Genomic DNA, 22,554 nt, shown 5'->3' on the forward strand with positions numbered 1-22,554 from the left:
CTTAACAAGGTTCTGAATCAAGCAGACAGTATTAGAGGTAGAGAGGACTATAAGAAAAAACTTTTCAGGCCTTCCTGAAAAACTGGCAGTGGCCATAGCCGGTTTGACTCAGTGGATAGAGCATCAGCCCGTAGACTAAAGGGTCCTGGGTTCGATTCTGGTCAAGGGCACCTACCTAGGTTGCAGGCTCCTTCCTGGGGCGCAGGCCCTGGTCAGGGCGCATGCAGGAGACAACCAATCAATGTGTTTCTCCCATATCAATGTTTCTCTCTGTCTTTCCCTCTCTTTTCCACTCTCCCTGGAAATCAATGGAAATATATCCTCGGGTGAGGATTAACAAACAAACAATAACAACAAAAACTGGCATTGACTTTCCACTAACAAAATCAAGTCCATAAGCCTTGACCTAGTTTTCAGGGCCCTCCGTGATAAGGTCCTGATTGGGTTGCAATCTCCTTTCCTCCCGTGTCCCTCACAAGTCCTCTGTTCTCACACAACCAGCCTTCTGGCCAACAGGACTTTCTTGACCGCTCCCTCAGCTTTTTCTATGTCCTTCTCAGCTTGTTGAAATCCCACTCAACCATTACTCCAGCCAGTTCTTTCATGCCACCTTCCCTGATCCCTACTTCCTTCCCACAGGGTACCCCCACAATACTGAGCTTGGTCCTTTATTTAGCACTTCTACGCTCTGCCTATCTCTCTCCCCAACTAGATTTTAACTTCCTTGTATTGAAGGGACCCAATACTTCTCATCTGTTTCTCACAGCCTCCTTCCTCTCCCCCAGCGCCCCCCACCCTGGCCCTCTGCACATGTTTGCATGAATGATCTAATCCAACCCCCTTATCTTATAGTGGGGAAACTGAGGCTGACACCTGGCTTCCCTTCTTGCCATTTAAAGACTCAGTTTTAAGTCTTGGTCTCTTTTTGCCTTTTTCCTCCCATGTAGTGGTTACACACACAGTCTCTGAATTTACACACACATGGTGGTCTGAATCCTGGCTCCACGACTTCTGAGAGATATCACCCTGGACACTTAACTTCTCTGCAAGCCTCAGTTTCCTCATTTATAAAATGGTGACTAATAAACACATCCTGAAATTTTACAAGGATCAAATGGATAATCATGGGGATGTAAAGCACAACATAGGGAATATAGTCAACAATATTCTAATAACTATGCATGGTGCCAGATGGGCGCGAGATTTATCAGGATGATCACTTAGGAAGTTATGTAATGTCTCATCACTGGGGTGTACACCTGAAAATAATATAATAATGTATGTCAACTATCATTAAAAAATAAAATGATTTTAAAAAGAAATAAAATTCGCCCTGACCGGTTTGGCTCAGTGGATAGAGCGTCAGCCTGCGGACTCAAGGGTCCCAGGTTCGATTCCGGTCAAGGGCATGTACCTTGGTTGTGGTCACATCCCCAGTAGGGGGTATGAAAGAGGCAGCTGATCGATGTTTCTAACTCTCTATCCCTCTCCCTTCCTCTCTGTAAAAAGTCAGTAAAATATATATTTTGAAAAAAAGAAATAAAATTCAAAATAAAGGATCAAATGAGTTGTTGTATGTTAAGCACTTCAAACAGTGCCTGACACCCAGTAGATGCCCCATAGCAGTTTTTGTTTTAATGTGAGGACTTTTTAAAGAGTTCAGAACTTGGAAGCACCTGCTTAATTCAAGTCCGGAAATACGTAAAAGTCACAGCCATAATATCAAGAAACAGAGAGATATTTTTGGCAAGAGGGTGCTCACCTGACTCCAGTCTGTGTTCCTATAGCTGTGGGATGACTGTATGTAGGCTTAGGGATGTTGGCACAGGACTGAGGTGCCCTGCTGAACCCACGCATACCATTCTTGTTCCTATCCATGTGCCTACACTTTAGCTCTCCTCCACCTGGCCAAGTCCTTCAAGCCTTACTTCCACGGAGATTTCACTGAATGCTTTTGCCCCTGAATTCTTGGCCCTGTGGTAAGTACTGCGCAACTTAGCACTTAGTGCTTTTCTGTGCTCTGTGCTTTAACTCTATTTCCCCATCTGAGGGCAGACTCCTTGTCATAGAAGGGGGCATCCACAACACTGCCTGGCTGCTTTTGAGCAGCCTGCGCTGCATGAATACTTTGGGACTGATTGACACTAGGCATTCAGTGAGAACCTTGGGCCCCTCAAGTCCTGCCCAACTTGCTGTCTCCCAACCCTCCACTCCCCCCGGCACACCACACTTCCCAAATCAACTAGCCTTTTCAATAGCCATCTTGTCTCTTAGAATCTGTATCTAGAGGCAAGGGTCATGTTTTACTGTGTCCTCCATGCAGCCCAACATAGCACTTCCGACATGAACAGAATAGAGTAAGCACATAGTTTTGCTGCTATAGATAACTCAGTGAAGATACAATTCTTATTTCAGGCATGTGCGTTTATATGCATCCATGTGCGTCTGTTCTTACTCGTTAAACTGTAAGGGGCTCCAGAGGAAGAACTGTCCATTTCAGGAAGAAAGTTATAAGATGATTAAAAAAACAAGGTGAAAACTATGACTTAGATTTTTCAAAAATCCAGGGAGCCAGTGTTCTGCTTTCAGTACACATTCAGTCTAAACTCTCACACCAAAAATTTTCAAACCTCAATATGCATAAGAATAATTGGGGGTTGCTAGAACATTTTGGAACAGTTTGAGGCCCTGCCCTGCTGCACCCAGAGCAAGGTTATAGAAATTTCAGACAGTCGCAAAAAAAAAAAAAAAAGAATAATTGGGGGGAGTTTGTTAAAAGTCAGATGCCAAGGCATCACTCCCACCCAGGGTCGTACTGAATAGGTTTGGGGTGGTACCTCGTCGGGTATTTTTTAAAAATATATTTTATTGATTTTTTACAGAGAGGAAGGGAGAGATAGTTAGAAACATCGATGAGAGAGAAACATCGATCAGCTGCCTCCTGCACATCTCCTACTGGGGATGTGCCCGCAACCCAGGTACATGCCCTTGACCGGAATCAAACCTGGGACCTTTCAGTCCACAAGCCGGCGCTCTATCCACTGAGCCAAACCGGTTTCAGCAGACACTGAGCACTTTTTCATCTTCATCAGAGATCCCCAAACTGTTCTACCAAGGGTTTTAATGTTTCTTTCCCCTCATGGACCTCATTTATTTTTAAAAAAATATTTTTTATTGATTTCAGAGAGTAAGGGAGAGGAGGAGAGAGATAGAAACATCAATGATGAGAGAGAATCACTGATCGCCTACACACCCCACACTGGGGATCAAGCCTGCAACCCGGGCATGTACCCTGACCAGAAATTAAACCGTGACCTCCTGGTTCATAGGATGATGCTCAATCACTGAGCAACACCAGCCAGTCATGAACCCCATTTAAAACAGTTATATGTCACTTAGTATGTGCCAGACACTGTCCTAAGGGTTTTACAAATAGTAATCTGTTTAAACCTCATAACAACCCCATAAGGTAAATGTTAGTATTTTCCCATTTTACAGATAAAGACATTGAGGTACAGAGAGGTTCAGTGACTTGTCCAAAGTTGCCCAGCTAATAAGTTTTTTTTTAAATCGAGGTCAAATTCCCATAACATAAAATTAACCATTTTGAATAATTCAGTGAAATTTAGTACATTCACAATATTGTGCAGTCACCACCCCTACTTGGTTCCAAAACATTTTCATTATCCCAAAATGAAACTCCATACCTATTAAGCAGTTGCTTCGCTTTCCCTCCTTCCCCCAGATTCTGGTAACCACCTATCTGCTTTCTATTTCTATGGAGTTACCTATTCCAAATACTTCATTTAATATAATATTGATATGATACGATATGATATGAGGCCTTTTGTTTCTGACTTCTTTCACTTAGCATGATGTTGTCAAGGTCCATCTGCATTGTAGCATGTATCAGTGCTTCATTCCTTTTTATGGCTGAATAATATTCCAGCTCTAGCTGGTTTGGCTCAGTGGATGAAGCATCGACCTGAAAACTGAGGGGTCCTAAGTTCAATTCTGATCAAGGGCACATGCCTGGATGTGGTCTCAATCCCTGGTGGGGGGTGTGCAGGAGGCAGCCAATCGGTGATTGCTGGGAGCCGGTCCATCCTTGCTGTTTCAAGGGACCTGGCATATATGGCATACGGTTCTTAATATGTTTGCTCACCTTCTTGGCGCTGTGTTTTAACCAAGGTCACCTCTCCGAGAAAGGTTGAATCCCCAGGTAGGGATTTTCCCCTGAAGTTAGGGAGGGAATAAAACCCCTCAACTAGGTGCCAGGTGGGTAATTAATCACTTTAACTACGAACAATCATGCTTAAGCTACATAATCTTTACTCCCTGGAATGGAGATAAGAAACGCCCTAACCTTTGTAATAGAGATTGATAGGATTGAATCAACTGGTATAAATACAGATGTAACTAGACAGCAGAACACAGAACTTAGGAGACAGGGCTTGGAAGACAGGACCAAGAGAGACAGAACGTAGGCACAGAACCTACACAGAACGTTCTCTAGAGACAGAAGAACTTCGCTGGAGAGAGCATGCCGGAGGATCCTGGACAGGAACTGGCCTCGGAGCCTAGAGACAGAGCCTAGCAGGAGAACATGGCAAGGGATCCTGGACTGAACCTGACTACAGAGATTGGCAGGAGAACCTGACTGGAACCTGGTGACTGAACCTGGCTGGAGAACCTGGACAGAACCTGGCTGGAGAACCTAGCAAGAGAATATGGACACAGATCCTGGCTGTAGATCCTGGCTAGGCTGCTGATCAACTGAACACTGTCTCCGTGTCCTTCCTTCTTCGCCGACTCCATCTACGCCTTTGGGAACCCCTGGACCTGCTGGGTTGGACCCCGGCAGGTGATTCTCTCTCATCATTGATGTTTCTATCTCTCTCTCCCTCTCCCTTCCTCTCTGAAATCAATAAAAATATATTTAAAAAAATAATAGTCCGTCCTATAGATGTACCACATTTTGTTTATCCATTCCCAGCAGGGAAGTGTTCAAATTGGTATCTGAATCCAAGCAGTCTGGTTCTAGAATCCACGCTCTTAACTCTGTGTTCAAAATAATTATCTTCCTTAAAGAGAAGATATTTGCAAGTAATAATTTTCTATTTAAAAATATATCAGATATGGGCCCTGGCCAGGTAGTTGAGTTGGTTAGAATATCATCCTGATATGCCAAGGTTGCAGGTTCGATCCCCAGTCAGGGCACATACAAGAAGCAACCAATAAATGCATAAATGAGTGAAACAACAAATCAATCTCTCCCTCCTTCCCTTTCTCCCTCCCTCTAAAATCAATAAATAACATTTTTATTTATTTTTATTATTTTTTTGTTAATCCTCACCTGAGGATATTTAGAGAGAGAAACATCCATGTGAGAGAGACACATCTATTGGTTATCTCCCACAAGTGCCTTGACCAGGGCCAGGGATTGAACCTGCAACCCAGGTCCATGCCCTTGACCAGGAATCGAACCCGTTGACTCTTTGGTGCAAGAGCCAATGCTCAAACCATTGAGCAACACCAGCCAGGGCAATAAATAAATTTTTTTAAATGTATTAGATACATATAAAAGTACACCAGAGCTTCAGATCAGCCTCAGACAGCCACATGGAGGTCATTTAATTCCAGCCAAAGCCAAAAATATTTGATATTATAGTTAACCTCTGCAGCCTCATGCAGGCACATTTCACTAGACTTTATGAAATAACAGATGTAATTCATAGACTGTCTCCCAGGCTTTTATGGGCTCGAGGACCCCAGTTTGGGATCCATTGATTGCAAATCTTTGCAAGACACCCAGCAAACATACATAGTTTCCATCAAGTTGTTCCATAGACTCTACTGACCATCTAGAAAGTGGGTTCATGTGTGTTAGATTTTCCACACCAAGCAGCCAAACAAGAAAGGAGTTGGAGGTGAACCTTCAATAAATTAGAAAATTCCAAAATCCAGAAAGTCATTCTACCTGAATGTTCTAGTTAACTAACTAGAGTTTCTCCATCAAGAATGCACATACCCACCCTAGCTGGTTTGGCTCAGTAGATAGAGCATCAGCCTGCTGACTGAAGGGTCCTGCATTCAATTTTGATCAAGGGCACTAGCCTGGGTTGTGAGCTCGATCCCCAGTAGGGTGCGTGATCATTGGCTGATCAATGAGTTTCTCTCATTATTGATGTTTCTATCTCTCTCTCCCTCTCCCTTCCTCCCTGAAATCAATAAAAATATATTTTCAAAAAAGAATGCACATAGCCATGTACTGGGGACCACCAATAAGAGAGTCCTTTAACTGGCCTTCCAAACCCAAAGTGTCTGCTCTGATAGAACCTGAGGTGAGAATGCTGTTCCAACACAACCCTGATCGCATGATTTTTCTCCTGACCTTTCAAGGGTGTGGTCACACAAAAAATCAGGCTTGTTTGCATCTCCTCTGGAGGTTTGAGGTACCTGCTCCACATGTCCAAAAGCCCCATTTGATAATGATCACTGCCCTTTTCAAAGGGGTCCCTTGCTGCCTAGTCAGAGACCAAACAACCAGGCTGGATCCAAAAGCATTGGCATTGGCTTTGCTCAACAGAATGAAATGAGCATCAAGAAGAGCCTTGAAGGGGAAGAGATACCACAAAACATGTTGCTTGAGAGGTGAGAGATGAATGGTGAGCAATGAAGGGGTCTTCGTTTTTGTAGCCCCAGGGCCTAGCTGAAGGCCTGGCACCAACACCAATGGGAAAGCACTCGAAACATGTTTGTTGATTGAATGACTAACTGAAAGGGAGCCTTCTTGTTCTAGGGATCATTATGGAGGCATTGTGGAACTACTCTGTGGGGACAGAGAATGGAGGGAAGTTGGCATGGGTCTGGAGTGCCCTGCCAGGACCTACACAGACCATGTTTTACTGTGCATGAAAATTTCTCCCAGGCAAAGTTCTCAGAGCCTCCAAGTCTCAAAAGTAGATTCCTCCAAGCTCACTGTGTGCTTTATTACACTGAGCTCAAGTCCGAGGGACTTAACAGTGGCATAGTGTTGTGGGGAGACTCTGATAAGAGCACCTATATAAAAGCATATTGAAAAAGGGCCAGGGACTTCTTGTTAACTTACCAATATTGGCTTTGCGTAGTCTAAATGAGTCTTTGTGCCATTTGGCCAGGTAGGTTTCTATCTATGGGTCTTATCACTGAACACACACGTGTACAGACACTCTCCATACATACTCATTTTATAACACAGTCAACTCCTATTTGCCAAAATCCAAATAACCACAACCCTCAAAGAATCTGAATCTCTTTTTGCAACACAATGCAATAATCCCTTACATTTGTATGGGGCTTTGCAGGTCACCAAGTGCTTCCCTATCCTGACCCCATTTGTTTGTTGATTGATGTTCAGACAGGTCCTGAGGCTTTACAAGAGCCTGGAGGGTCTTGTGAAGAATCAAATAGCAGTGACTTGTGTGGTGTGAGTGGCCTTGGTTGTGTGCTGGGCCTCTGAGCACCAGGCCTCTTGCTATGGCAGAGACATCAAGGGTATAGTGACTTGCTGCCACAGACTTGCAGGGACATACCAGCACTTGGGTGACTGGGCTGGTAGAATGTGACTCCTGCAGCTGTAAGGAGCTGAGAGACTCATCTGCACTGTGGTGGCAGCAGTGGAGACAGAAGTGTTGGAGCACCCCTCCCTCATTTCGGGCCATCAGTCATTCATTCAGCAGACATCAGGAGATCGAGCTCCTCCCCACCCCCACCCCCAGCTTGTTCTGGGTATTGAGGGTACAGAGAGAACAAGATTTGTCTCCTAGACGTCTCTGACCATGCGATTTGTTAGGTTTTCTCTCCTCAAGTCTCTCCTTGCTCATTATATAATCTTATTTTGCCAGGGGACAAATGTTGAGAGAAGGGGTTCTAACCAGTCACTCCTTCCCATTTCTCTCTCTCTCTCTCTCTCTCTCTCTCTCTCTCTCTCTCTCTCTCACACACACACACACACACACACACACACACACACACACACACACAAGATGCTTCACTGGGCCTCAAATACCCCAGAGCTAACCTGGCTGTGTCATGTTCCTATATGGAATAAACCAGATCTATGGGAGCAAAATGAAAATTTGTAATGCATAGTAATAAGAGTAATCCTTCACACCTGTATAGAATTTAATAGTTTACAAACACTTCCATCCCTTTTCCTTTATTTGATCCTGTGTCCTGTCATCATTTTTTCATATTCAAAGACAATTTTCTGATTGTGATTTCTATCATTGAATGAAGCAAGACTAAAGCAGGGTTAAGAATCACTCCAGCCCAGCCAGTGTGACTCTGGTTGAGTGTCAACCTATGACCAGAAGGTTGCAGGTTGCCAGGTTGCAGGTTTGATCCCCAGTGGGGGACGTGCAGGAGGCAGCCCATCAATGATTCTTTCTCATCATTGATGTTTCTATTTCTCTCTCCCTCTTCCTTCCTCTCTGAAATCAGTAATAAATATATTTTTAAGAAAGGAATCCCTCCAGCCCTCTAGTAACAGACAGCATGGTGGGTTTGTCTTTTTTCACTTTTTTGTCCCTTCCCTCTTTCCCTTGTTACGCTCCCTTGTCTGTGGAGCCCTAAATTTCCCACGATAGTTTCCCAGTTTCCTGGGATCCTAGGACCCCAGGGAAAATGGATGCTGATCAGAAGCTCCCCCCCTACCCCCGCCCAAGCTGGGCCAAAAAAATCTTTGACTCCTGTCTAGATGAGTGGGAGTGGGAGGGGAAACCCTCTTCTTTGGGCAGCTCCAAAGTTAGCCCCAGCCCACCTCAGCGGATTGGGCAGGCCTGGCCTGGGAGAAGGAGAGCGGTATCAATTGGACAAGGAATGGAGGGTGATGTGAAGCTTTTATAGTAGGATGTAAAATGGGGCTCTGAAGCTAAGTGCAGGCTTTGTAGGGTGCAAACAAAACCAAAACCCTGGGGCTTGCAGGAGAAGATGCTGGTGAAGGGCAAGGAGAAGCCTTGTTGTAACCACTGGGTCCTCGGACTATTTTTCTCGAACTTATTTTGTTAACTACTTCACTCATCTCCTCCCCCATATCTTCTGCGTTTCTCCAGTCTCTTCACTGAGACCCGTTCTACCCCCATTCTTCCAATGTAGCCCCAATATTCTGAGCGAAAGGGATGAGGGGAGGTGGTCGTGGGTCTCCATCCCCACCCCAGCAAGGCAGCCACTCTGCACGTCATTTCTTTTTAGCCTGGCCACTAGCTAAAAGCAGCTTTCCCCTGCTGTTTGGGTTCCCTGCCTGCAACTGCCAGGATAGTCTGCCCTGACAGCCCCTACCAGGAGAGGACAGGGTTTCAGTGAAAGCCCACCCCAGAGAGCTCTGAAGCCATCTCCTGCAAACATTCTCAAACTCCCTCATCCTTCTCTGTGTAGCCCGTGGTTATGGCCACACCATTCACACCCTCCACCTGGTCTAGAGCCCACCCCCATGGGAATGCCCAAGAAACTAGGGAGCAAGGGGGGGGGGGAGTATAAAACCACTGTGCTCTACTGGTTTGCAGCAGCAAAGGGTCAAACCCTGTCCTCTCCTGGTAGGGGCTGTCAGGGCGGACTATCCTGGCAGTTGCAGGCAGGGAACCCAAACAGCAGGGGAAAGCTGCTTTTAGCTAGTGGCCAGGCTAAAAAGAAATGATGGTGCACAGTGGCTGCCTTGCTGGGGTGGGGATGGAGACCCACGACCACCTCCCCTCATCCCTTGATGTAATTAGCAGTCAATTGAGCCTTCCAGCCTTGCCCAGCCTTGGAAACTCCTTTCCTTCAGGAAACGAGCTCCCTTCCAGCCCAGGAGCCCCCAGCAGAGCCTTCTTCCAGCCCCCACCCTGGCATCCCAGGCCAACCAAGTTAGCATTGCCACTCAGGCAGTGGCAGCCAGTTCAGGGTGGGCGGGAGTGTGTAATTGCAACCACTTCCTGCCCCAGCTTGCCCTAGGGCTGGCCCTGCCCCTGAGGACAGTTGGGGCGGGACCCAGGTACCAAGAGGGAGTCTGACTGAGGTGGGGGCTGCCCAGTGGGGCTGCCCTCAAGGGAAATCAGCTGAAACTCATAAAATGGTGGGAGGTGCCCTCAGTTCTAACAAGTCAGCATGAAAGGGCTGGGGCCTCCCGGCTTTCTATTGGCACAATCCATCCGTCCCTGCAAAGAGGGATCTAAACAACACTCCGACTAGTATATTACTAGTTCCAATATTCACTTTATTCATGAGCTCTGGACACTCCGAAGCCCCAAAGGAGAGGGGGAGAGGAGAGCCGGAGTCCCCACCATAGGGATGCGCTCCTCTCTGGCCCTGGCACTGCTCTCTCTGAGTTAGTAAGGGCAGAGAAGACATGAGGGGTGGGGGCTGCTGGAAAGACTGGGTGGTACACCACAATATTAGTCTTGTGCTTCTCCCTTTCTGGAACTTCCAGGATTTGCTGGCTGGTTGTATCATCTGTCTGACTACCCAGACCTCAGAGTGCCCACTGTGTGCAAAGCCAGTCCTACCTCAGGTACCCTGGAGGTTCAAATGCAGCAGAAAGAAGGCTCCCGCCCTGGCCAGTTTGGCTCAGTGGATAGAGCATCGGCTTGCAGACTGAAGGGTCCCAGGTTCGATTCCGGTCAAGGGCACATGCCCAGGTTGTGAGCTCGATCCCCAGTGTGGAGCACGCAGGAGGCAGCCAATCCACGATTCTCTCTCATCATTGATGTTTCTATCTCTCTCTCCCTCTCCCTTCCTCTCTGAAATCAATATATATATATATATATATATATATATATATATATATATATATATATATATATTTTATTTATTTTTTTTAAAAGAAGGCTCCCTCTCTTTAGGAGCTGGGACATCAACTGGGCATTAGGTTGGTATCGTGGGCAAAGCCTGCACTTTGTAGACAAAGGCGGAGGTGTGGCTGCCTCATCCCCATGTATTAGCTGTGTGACTTTGGGCAGCTGGCTTATCTTCTCTGAGTGTCAGTCTCCTGGTTGTGGTAAAGGTGAAATAAGGCACATGTGGGAAAGTGCTTTGGAAGCTACAAAATGCTCTACAAAGGCAAGGATGGGATGCTCGTGCTAAGTGGGTTGGAGGTGGGAGAGAGGACACTACTGGGGATCAATGCCTAGGCACCAATGATTACTGTGCAAAGCAGCCATGGGAGCTAAAGGAGCACTCTGTAACGGGGCTACCAGAAGCGGGTGGAATGTGAGGGGGGCAGTCTCTCTTCCAGTTAGAGGTGGGTCTGCGAGGGAGATCCTCTAGGAAAAAGTGGGCAGGCTACGTGGAGAAAAAGCCATCATTTCTCTCCTTTTGAGAAGGGCTTGCAACAGCCCGGTTGCCTTAATCATGCCCATGTGAAGAGAGGCCAGCGGTGGGTAGGGAGTTTTGTTTGGGGGGAGGGAGGGTGCCTGTCAGCCCTCCAAGTGTAAGGCAGCAGCTGGAAGCGCGCTGCTTACTCGCATACCACGCCTGCAGCGTACACACTGCTCGCTGGAATGAGCCCGGAATGTCTCCTCTCCTCGCCTCCCCTCTGCAGACAGAGGCGAGCGAGCGAGAGGAGCTGGGCTAGCCGAGCACGTTAAATGACAGCTGCAAACCTGTAGGCTTCTCCATTCCCTTCACACTCTGTCAAGGACTGCCCAGGCCCAGGGGACCCCTGCTCTCCCTTCCCTCATTAGCACCCACATGGGTATGGGGCCATTTTCATTTGCTAGGGGGCGGTTGGGGGGAAGGGGGTGCCTTGTTGTTGTGGTGGCACATGTTTTAGGGATACAATCATAGTTATGCATGTCAGCAGTCATGTGTGCAGGTCCAGGCAGGTGTCTGCATACAAACATGTGTCATATATGTGCATGCTCCAAGTGGTGAGAATGAGGGACTGACATTTCTGCTCCTGTCTGTCTTTGGACTGTCTCATCTGTAAAATAGAGAGACTTGTACCAGAGCATCTCAGAAGGCACTTTTAGCTGGAATGTTCACTGTTTCTACATGTATGGCCATGGATGCTTTAAAAGTCAAGGCAGTGGGGAGGGAAATCAGCCAAACCAGTTGTGACGTTGGCTGTCAACACTTCAGATGTTTAGGTTTGGAGATTCAACTTTCAAAAGGCCAGTTACTTGGCATCATATAACATCTGTTCACTTTCCAAGGAGCGGTCTTACACTGACACGGGGACTATGACATGATGGTGCTTGTCTTTTTGCTGTTTGTGTCTTTACATGTATGTGAGTGCACCTATGGGTGCATGTTTAAATTGCATCACAGAATATTGGAGCTGAAGGAGATGCTGGAGGTCATTTAATTGAATCCCTCCCATTTCTAGTTCATTTATCCAACAGCCCTTTTGTGAGCCAGGGTCTGTGCAGGGAGCTGCAGAGATAAATAAGGCATAGTTTCTGCCTTCCAGGAGCTCACTATCTAGCAGGGGGGAGAAACATGGAAACAAATAATTACAATACAATGCGATAATAGAGGTATAAATCCTATGCTATGGGAGCACAGAGGAAAGACCAACTAATTCTGCCTCGGGGGTGTCTTAGACAGAAACTATGTCTGTGACAGTCACACAATCATTCTACAGCCAATAAGTTTTTACCTTCACTTTCCCACTTCCAAAATATTCATTCTTGTTCTGCTTGCCCCTTTTCATCTCCAGAAATCTAGGAAGATGCAAACTGAGTCAAGGTCACCAGGAGACCTTAGAAATCCTTAGTAAGCTGGGAGTATAAGGCTATGAAAGAGAATGAGCATGTCCACACAGAGGCCTGTCTGCACAACTAGAAAGGATTAGCCAAGTGGCATGCGAGAATCAATGCATCCCACTGGGATCCATCATGACCCCTATCCTCTCAGATATAGGCCAGCTAGAGGCTCAAGTGTGGACAGTTGTGGTTGCCCATGGCACTGGTTTGGTTCACCTTGGGGTAGCAATAGAGACTGATAGGGCGGCCAAGGGAACTGAGACTCGAGCTCTACCTGCCTGGAAAAAAGGGTATGCGGATAGAGAACCCTTTTAACAGGGTTTTCTGCCCAAGGAGTCGGGTGGCAATAGGTATTCCCTCTACTTGTCTGGTGCCCTTGATTAACAGCAGTGCAGGTTAGTGAGATTGTTTCTGAGGATAATGGGGCAGCCTTAGTTAGTGTGGAGGGCAGATTAGAGCGAAGTTAACTGGCAGAGGGGAGGGGAGACAATAACTCTGGCCTCAGCACCAAGTTCCAACCTCTACCCTACCTGCCCAAGAGACATCTGTGGTAGGCTAATTTCCAGCTCTCTTCCTCCACCCAATCTAGCGTCTTTCTCCCTCTCCGCGGGCACAAGAGGGGCCTACCACCCCACCAGGGCGGCAGCACACCTCCCCTGCCACCCTTTCATCCAGAAAGCCCGGAGATGCTACAGCGAAGGGAACCCTGGGAATGTGCCTGAATGACCCACAAACACATCTGGATTTTTGGAGCTCAGGCCAGCCCCCGAAACGGACCCCAGGGAAGTCCGCCAGCGGTTGGGGGCGGGGAAGGGCGAGGTAGCGCCGAGTGCAGGGCCTGCTGTTTAGGACTCCCGGCCCCGCGACTAGGACAGTCCCAAACTTCCTGTTTCTTCCGGCCGCTCTGACCCCGGGGCTGCAGCTCCGAGATAGCTGGGGCCTGGAAGTGCATGCTGGGTAAGCGCAGACGGCCCGGGCAGGCGAGCTGCGGGCGGTCGCCGTGGCGCGGGGCCGGTGTCGGCGCGCGCGGCCGCGGTCCCCAGCGGTCACGCTTTGTATGTGGGATGGGCAGCGGGCAGGTGGCAGGGAGGCCCCCCACGCCGAGGGCGCGGGGCGGAGCCTCGCGGGGTGGGGGCGGAGGGGGAGGGGCGGAGGCGGCTCCGGGGCGGGGGCCGGGAGTTGGTGCCTTTTTAAAGGGAAGCCAAGTTGCCTTCCGCGGAGGCCGAAGTTCGATCCGACCTCGGCGCGCCGAGTGCAGGAAATCCTGGAGGGGCAGCGTCGCCGGCTCGGCCCCCACGGGGCCCCCAGTTCCCGTACCACCCCGGAGCCCTAAGGGGGTCGCTCAGGACAAGTAAAAGGAAGTCCTTTACTCTGCGTGGGGAGTACGTAACGGAACTGGTGAACCCCTCCCCAAAGATGGACCAGATTTAGGATTTTTTTAAACGTGCGGGCTAATGCTCAACTCCACAGAGAAACTAAGGCAATCGCAATCACTGAGGGATGGAGGTCGGGAAGGACAGCCCGTCCCCTCAGTGCCCCCCGTCTTCAAAATGGACTGCATGGCGGGGGCGGGGGTGGGGTGGGGGTGCTGAAGCAGGCGACACTTGACTGCTAATCCTAAACTGCCTCCTCCCCAGCAGCTCCACTCTCCTCCCCGATGCTGGTGCTAAGGTACATAAAGATGGTTATGCCAGAATAGGTTACCCCCCATCTGTACCCGCACCTCCCTTTGGCGCCACGCCCCTGCATGTAGCTTTCAGATCCTGAGGAATCTGAAAGTTATGTTGTCACTCTGGGGCCGATGTTGGATATAGGACCAGGCAAGACGGAGGTAGGGTATACAGGACACACAGGGGCCCACTTTCCAGATTATTGCTCCCATTTTGAAGATGAAGAAACGAAGGCAGCCCAGAGAGCTTAAACATTTGCTGAACTCACACAGGGAATCAGTTATAGAAGTTAAAACAGCTTGGCGATTGGGGGTGGGGGGGTGATGCTTAAGACTCAGATTTAGCAATTATGTTCTCCCACCAAGTCCCTTCAGACTCTGACTAGGTGAGTGCTGCCTTAGCAATCCTCTCATCCTCTCTCTGATGCCACACTGCACTAAGGTTATTTGAATATGTTTCTGTCACCCATGCTAGACTATGAATGCCTCAATAATGGAGACAGGGTCTTGATGTTTGTTATCTCAGTGCCTACTTAAGTGTTTGGCACATAGATGCCACTCAGTAAATGTTTCTTTATTGAACAGTAGAAATCAAGAGTCCAGACTCCCAGGTGTTTTCAAGTCAAAATGCTCTTATCGACCCATTCACCTACACACCTGGCACAGAAGCACCCCTTTAGGGGCAAGATCTTACTATTGCCACATATCCTCATGCTGGACTCTACTCTCAGAGGGGATTTCAAAAAAAGAACACAGAAGGTGAAGGGCCATCAGTGGCTGGCTGGTTAGCTCACCTAGTCAGGGGCAGGCTTGAGTTGCCCAGTTGCAAATCTTTATGGTCTGTGTCCTGGTGCCCTTCTCTGGAACCAAAATATAGCAGTCAGTGCAAACATTTATGCAAATAAGCCAAGAGCCCTGCTGCTTTCAAAAATAAATGATGGAGCCGTATCAGTAGTTGCAGTGTGTCTTGGCAGGGTTTGGAAGGGGCCCTGCCAGCCCCTTACTAGTTCTCTGGGGAAGCCCAGCACAGTGAGAAGAAGTATCCCCTACCCCTGTCATTTCCCCCTCCCTTCCAAAACTACAAACAGCCACAAACCACATGGCCCACAAGCAACAGAGATTTGTGGCCTTTGGAACCTCCCAGGGCAGGGGTCAGTCAGGAGGTCAAAGGGGGTGTAGGCATCACAGTCCAGAGTCATTACTCTAATGCCCTCTGGGAGAGTTTCAAATCAATGCGCCTATTTGTCCTCCCTCCAGGGAGGACTGGGGGTAGGGCAGTGGGGGTCCATTATCAAACCCACCCCCACTCCAGTAACACTGTCTCCAAGAAGCTCACTCATGGCCTGGCATCCTGCAAATCTCAACACTACCCACAAACAACAGAAACCGGAAATGGGATGACTTCTGTGGGGATGGGCAGATAGGATATGTCCTTTGGATTCTAGGTTAGGAATCTAACAGTCTGGACTTTTATTTGGGAGTTTGTGGCATCTACAAATCCAGGAGGATGACTTTGGGCCCCTGTTGACCCTTACACATTTTAGTAAATAGCTCATTTCCAGCAAGAGTATGACTTAGCCCATGATTGTCCCCCTTCCTTCTGGGAGAATTTTAGAATCACTCCCTGTGGGAAAGAGGTAGGATAATATAGTAGTTGAGAACCTGGACTTGGGCAATGGCCAGACCTGGATTCCAAACCCAGTTCTGCCACTAGCCAGCTGTGTGACCTCTTCGTTACCTCCTCTGAGCCATAGTTCCTTATCTGTTAAAAAGGGATAATAATACTACCTACCACATGAGACTTATTGGGATTAAATATGATGTGCACTGTATGCATGGCACTTTGTAAGTGCTCAATAAATCGTAGCTGTGGTGACCATTCTTTTTAGATTTTGTTGAAAGCAAGTACTGTTCTGCCCGGTACCTGTCAAGCCTGGAACATTTCTCAGCCCAAGTCCCTCCCCAAGATCACAGGGAGATGGAATTTCTTCTGGCACCCCTCCACTCCCAGAATTTGGATAATTTGTTATCAGGATTGGCCTGGCATATGCCAAAGGTGTAGCAAGTGTGGCTCTGGCCACAGGCAATATAACCGGAGGGAATTTAGTTTTATTGCCTGAAGTGGTTTTAAGGGCTCAGCTGGGGGGGGGGGGAGGCTCTGGGAAGCTGTCCCTCCATAGGCTCTAAAATGCATACCCAACGTGTCTGGGACCAGGCTAGTCCCCTGGCTATAGCCACCAGCTAAGTGTGCATTTCAGTGACAGTTTTGAAAATGGTTTGTCCAATTTACTTGAGAACTCCTATCTTAAATGGCCCTTGTTGAGAACCTTACCCTGGTATAGAAGGAGAGGAGAGTTCACTTTTAATTTCAAAATTTGGCTTGGGGGCTGGTAGGCTGGGAAGCGGCAGCTCACAGTGCTGGGCAAGATGGGCAGGGAAGCAATCTGCTTCTGTCAGAAGTTCACGAACATGCAGGGTCCGGCTGTGCTTTGGCAGGGCACTTGCATCACACTTTTTCGCTCCCCCCCCCCCGTTTTTGTTTTTGTTTTTTTTAACTGAGTTTGTACTGAAAAGGGGAAGGTGACAGCCTCTCCCATCAGACCCAGGCTCCCTGAGGTTGGAGACCTTGTCATCTCCACAGGACCGGGAGCCTTCCGACGGCGGGGCCCGAGTCTCCCCCTTTAGGCTGGCTGATCCCCAGCCTGGGAACCAAGAGAACGGCCTCAGCCCTCCGAACGGCTCCCCGACTGGCACCCGGTGTTCGAGGTGCCCGGAGGCTCAGCAATGAGGCTGAGCGAGTGGCGCGATCAGGGCCCAGAAAGGACGATGCCTAGGGGCAGAGCTCCCCAGAACTCCCGCTGGGGAGGGGGAGCAGCACGCCGCCCGCAGAGGGAGGGGCCACGTGGTGGGGCGCCTCACAGGGTGCCCCTGAGTTCGTACAGGTCCTTTTGTCTGTCGCCTGCGCCGAAACCCCCTCCCTAAAGAGGCGGCAGGGAAGGAGGGAGGCCGTGGCGGGGGGGAGGGGAGGGAAGGTAACAGCTCTGTAGGGGCTGGGAGAGGCGGGAGGGGTGGCGGGCCGAGGCCGAGCCCGAGGTGCGGCCGGAGCTGCCCGAGAAGGCGAGGAGGAAAACGCGGAGGAAGGAAACCCATCCTGCCCCCAACACCCGAGTGTCTCCTGTTACCAACCGAAGGTGCAGCCTCAGGAAGAGGTGATCGGAGCCGTTGAGAGCAGATGGTCACGTGAGCTGAGGAGAGAGAGAGAGAGAGAGAGAGAGAGAGAGAGAGAGAGAGAGAGAGAAGCCAGTGAGCTCCCATACAGCCAGCCGAGAGAAAGCCAACAGACAGACCGACAAAGAGCCCAAGAGGGAGGCCAGCAGGGACAGCAAGAGAAAGGAAGAGCCAGAGGGAGGAGGGCAGCACAGCTCCCCATTTCCTGACGCTCTCCTGCCTCAACTTTCTGGTGTCACATGGGGGCGGGGGGGGGGGGACGTGACCGACGGGGCCCGGGGACCCCCGTCCTCCCAACGGAGGAGCCCTTTATTCCCCGCTGGCTCATTCTGCCCCTGCAGCTAAGCTGGCCGCTCCCCCACTCCCTGACGGACAAAGTCAGCTGTAATTGATCCTGGTAAATACTCCTCTGTAGCTAGCAAAGTAAGGGCAACTCCCCGTTATCCGCAGGGGGCTACTACCCTCCCCCTCCCCGGAAATCTGTAATCTCCCAAACCTTAGAGCTGCCCCCATCCCAAGTCCACTGGGAGTTGGGGCCCTGACAAGGTGAGTCCAATCCATTGGGCAACAACAAATGAGGCTCAGGTGCGGTGTTCACTGTGCCAGGCACTGTGCTTAGGTACAGGCAGCTGCCGAGATGGACAACACAGATGAAAGGTTGTGACCTCGCTTCTGGGACTTATACTCTAGACCAGTGGTTCTCAACCTTCCTAATGCCGCGACCCTTTAATACAGTTCCTCATGTTGTGGTGACCCCCAACCATAAAATTATTTTCGTTGCTACTTCATAACTGTAATGTTGCTACTGTTATGAATCGTCATGTAAATATCTGATATGCAGGATGTATTTTCATTGTTACAAATTGAACATAATTAAAGCATAGTGATTAATCACAAAAACAATATGTAATTATATATGTGTTTTCTGATGGTCTTAGGAGACCCCTGTGAAAGGGTCGTTCGACCTCCAAAGGGGTCGCAACCCACAGGTTGAGAACCGCTGCTCTAGAGGGAGAGGAGGTCACAGACAGTCACAGACAGAGCTGACCTTGAAAGGGGCTCTAATGAGTGCTAGAGGGCACATGGAGGAAGGAGAAATGACTGAGGAACCACAAGGCTTCTTGCAGGAAGTAGGATTTGAGCAAGGCCTTGAGGCCCGAGGAGAGCTCTGGAGTCCCTGGTTTCAGGTGCAGGTGGAGAGATTATTCTGAGCACAAGGCCTGAAGCCCTGGCCAGCTCCTTCTAGCAGGAACCTGCACTGGTTCATAATTATAAAGGTAAATCTGTTGTTTTAAAACAAATTAGATAGTGAACATTGCTATTTCTCTTTATCTAATGGCAGGCCCCATTGCTGGCCCCTTGTTGGTGCTGATTACTGGGAATTGGCCATAATTTTCCAAAGTGCTACCAGTTCAATGAAAATTTTCCTCAGCCCAATTTTTGCTTTGGGCAAGGACGGGACAGGAGGAAACGAAGTCAGTAGCCTGTACGCTTCTCCCTTGTCCCACAGGGATAGGAGGTGGTCAGCCACTCAGTAAGCATGGACCATGGCCTCATCACAAGCATGGCCTCACCATTGGCATCACTGGGAAGGGATTCTAAATCCAGATTTCAGGTCCCTGTGAGCAGGTCAGGTGTTCCTTGGCCGCCCTGGTTTCAGAGAGGAAGGGAGAGGGAGAGAGAGATAGAAACATCAATGATGAGAATCACTGATCATCTGTCTCCTGCACACTCCACACTAGGGATTGAGCCCGAAACCCAGGCATGTGCCCCAACCTGGAATCTAATGGTGAGCCATGTGAGCCAGGCGCATGGGCTGGTCCTTTCTTATTGCATTTTAAGGATGAATTCCTTTACCTGTTATCCTTTTTAGCTGGCAAAATATAGTCAACTCCCTGTTATCTACAAGGGCTACCAGGGTGCTCTGAGATTCCAGCATCTCTCTCGCCTTAGAGCAGCGGTTCTCAACCTGTGGGTCGCGACCCCTTTGGGGGTCGAACGACCCTTTCACAGGGGTCGCCTAAGACCATCGGAAAACACGTATATAGTTACATATTGTTTTTGTGATTAATCACTATGCTTTAATTATGTTCAATTTGTAACAATGAAAATACATCCTGTATATCATATATTTACATGACGATTCATAACAGTAGCAAAATTATAGTTATGAAGTAACAACGAAAATAATTTTATGGTTGGGGGTCACCACAACATGAAGAACTGTATTAAAGGGTCGCGACATTAGGAAGGTTGAGAACCACTGCCTTAGACCCTCTCTCCTCCAGCCACTGTGCTTCTTGGGGCCTGACAAGCACAAGGATATTTCATTAGGGGAAAGGGCATGGTAGCTACAAACCTGGGAGGGCAGAACCATTACATGGAAGGGCCTTAAGGCTAGGAATATCACTTGAGGTATGGCTGGCTGGGTTTCTCAGGACAAGGGGACCCACGTCTCATAGGAAGGCTACAGTCCTAGAGGCACCCTTCTCAACATCCTGGTAAAAAGGCTGTCCCACCCTAGCTGGTTTGGCTCAGTGGATAGAACATCAGCCTGCGGACTGAAGGGTCTTGGGTTCCATTCTGGTCAAGGGCATATGCCCGGCTTTCCGGCTCCATCCCCAGTAGGGAGTGTGTAGGAGGCAGCCACTCAATGAGTCTCTCTCATCATTAATGTTTCTACTTCTCTCTCCCTCTTTCTTCCTCTCTGAAATCAATAAAAATATTTGAAAAAAAGAAAAGAAAAAGTGGCTTTCTTTTTTAAAGTCTGTCACTTCGCCCAGCCCAGCGTAGCTCAGAGGTTGAGCATTGACCTATGAACCAGGAGGTCACAGTTCTATTCTGGTCAGGACACATGCCCAGGTTGCGGGCTGGATCCCAGTGTGGGGCCTACAGGAGGCAGCCAATGTTTCTATCTCTCTCTCCCTCTCCCTTCCTCTCTGAAATCAATTTAAAAAATATATTTTTAAAAAAAGACTGTCCCTTTCCCCAACACCTTGTGTATTCAAGGCATCAACATTATTTCAATTAACTTTTTCATGACTGTTCCTCATTTATTCCTTCATTCAGTCCTGTATTCCACAAACATCTATTCAGCATCACTGTATACCACTCTGCCCACTACTGAGGATTGAGTCCTTCCACACCAGGAGCTCCTGCTCTACTAAGAAAGCAATCACAAACTCTAAGGAGCAGGAGAGAATGCTTCACTTAGTTCCTAATCCAAAAAGGATTAATTAGATAAAGAGATAGTTGGGTAAAGGCAGAAAGGCCCAGGTTCACTGTAAAAAAAAATTGGAAAATAGCCCTAGCCGGTTGCTCAGTGGTTAGAACGTTGGCCTTCTGACCAAAGGGTCCCAGGTTCGATTCTGGTCAAGGACACATGGCTTGGTTGCACATATGCCCGGTGGGGCTCATGAGGGAGGCAGCCAATCGATATATTTCTCTCACATCAATGTTTCTCTCTGTCTTTCCCTCAGGTGAGGATTAACAAACAAAATTTTGGAAAATAGATAAAAGCAGAAACAAAATTTTTAACCAATAATTACCAATTATGCCACTTCTGAGCTGTGTGGATTTTAGTTAGCCTCTGGGAGCCTCAGTATTCTAACCTGTAAAGTAGGAGTAATTGTCTCACAGGGTCATTGTGTCCACACGTGATAATTTATGTAAGTGAAATGTCATGCATAGCCCTGGCCAGGTAGCTCAGTTGGTTAGAGTGTCGTCCTGATATGCCAAGATTGTGGGTTTGATCCCCGGTCAGGGCACATACAAAAATCAACCAATGAAATGTATAAATAGGTGGAACACACTGATGTTTCTCTCTCTCTGAAATCAATAAATACATTTTTTAAAAAAAATGCCACGCATAGAATCTGAAACTTAATAGAGCCTTAATATTTTGCATGTACCTAGTACTGTTACATAACTATCATCCAAAAAAAAAATCAACTGTTGTTAACATTTTGGTGCATTTCCTTTCAGTCTTTTTTAAAACCCACATTTTCCCATACAGTTTGTGATTCAATTCAATATAATGCATACTAGTAGCTTGCCTTTTAAAATTTTTACTTAAAATTACAGCAAGAATTTTTCATGTTATTAAAAGGTTCTTATAAATACCATTTTAGTGGCCATATAGTAGTCCATTGTGTAGATTTCTGTTGCTTTTTAAAGCTCCCAGGTTATATGTCAATTTTATCTCAATAAAGCTGGCAAATAAAGAATAAAAGCTCCTAGGACTACTGTTTCCTTTATTCTTTTATTAATTTATTTTTATTTTTTTGTTTTCTTTATGCTTTACCCATGACCACCCTGTCATACCAGGTCCTTGGGGAAGACAATGATGGAATAACCTGTTCCCCAACATCACATTCAATGCCAGTTATTTCCTGAGACATTGGTTAGGATGGGTCCTTTTACTTGGCCATTTCCACAAGTGTCTGTCCTCCCATACACTCACTGGCAACTAAGACATTTTCAGATCTGTGGTACTGTGTTGTAACTCAACACAACCCCTGCTTCAGAGGACCCTCTCTTCCTTCCTTTGGGCATCTTTGCCTCTCCCTCCCCCCTAAACCTGGGCTAACGGTTCTTCAAGGATTCTCTGGACATCATCCCATTCCCACCCTTCCAGCCAGAGATGGCACCTCCACTGCTTTCCAAATTCAGTTTATTGTAAACATATTTAAAATATATTATTGATTTCAGAGAGGAATGGAGAGGGAGAAGAGATAGAAACATCAATGATGAGAGAGAATCATTGATCGGCTGCTCCTGCATGCCCCACACTGGGGATCAAGCCTGCAACTCAGTCATGTGCCCAGACCGCAAATCGAACCATGACTTCCTGGTTCATAGGTCGATGCTCAACCACTAATCCATGCCGGCTGGGCACAAACTCGTTTTTTATGTCACCCACAAAGTAGGCTAGGA

This window comes from Myotis daubentonii, chromosome X, assembly GCF_963259705.1.
Source record: "Myotis daubentonii chromosome X, mMyoDau2.1, whole genome shotgun sequence".
Classification (NCBI taxonomy): domain Eukaryota; kingdom Metazoa; phylum Chordata; class Mammalia; order Chiroptera; family Vespertilionidae; genus Myotis; species Myotis daubentonii.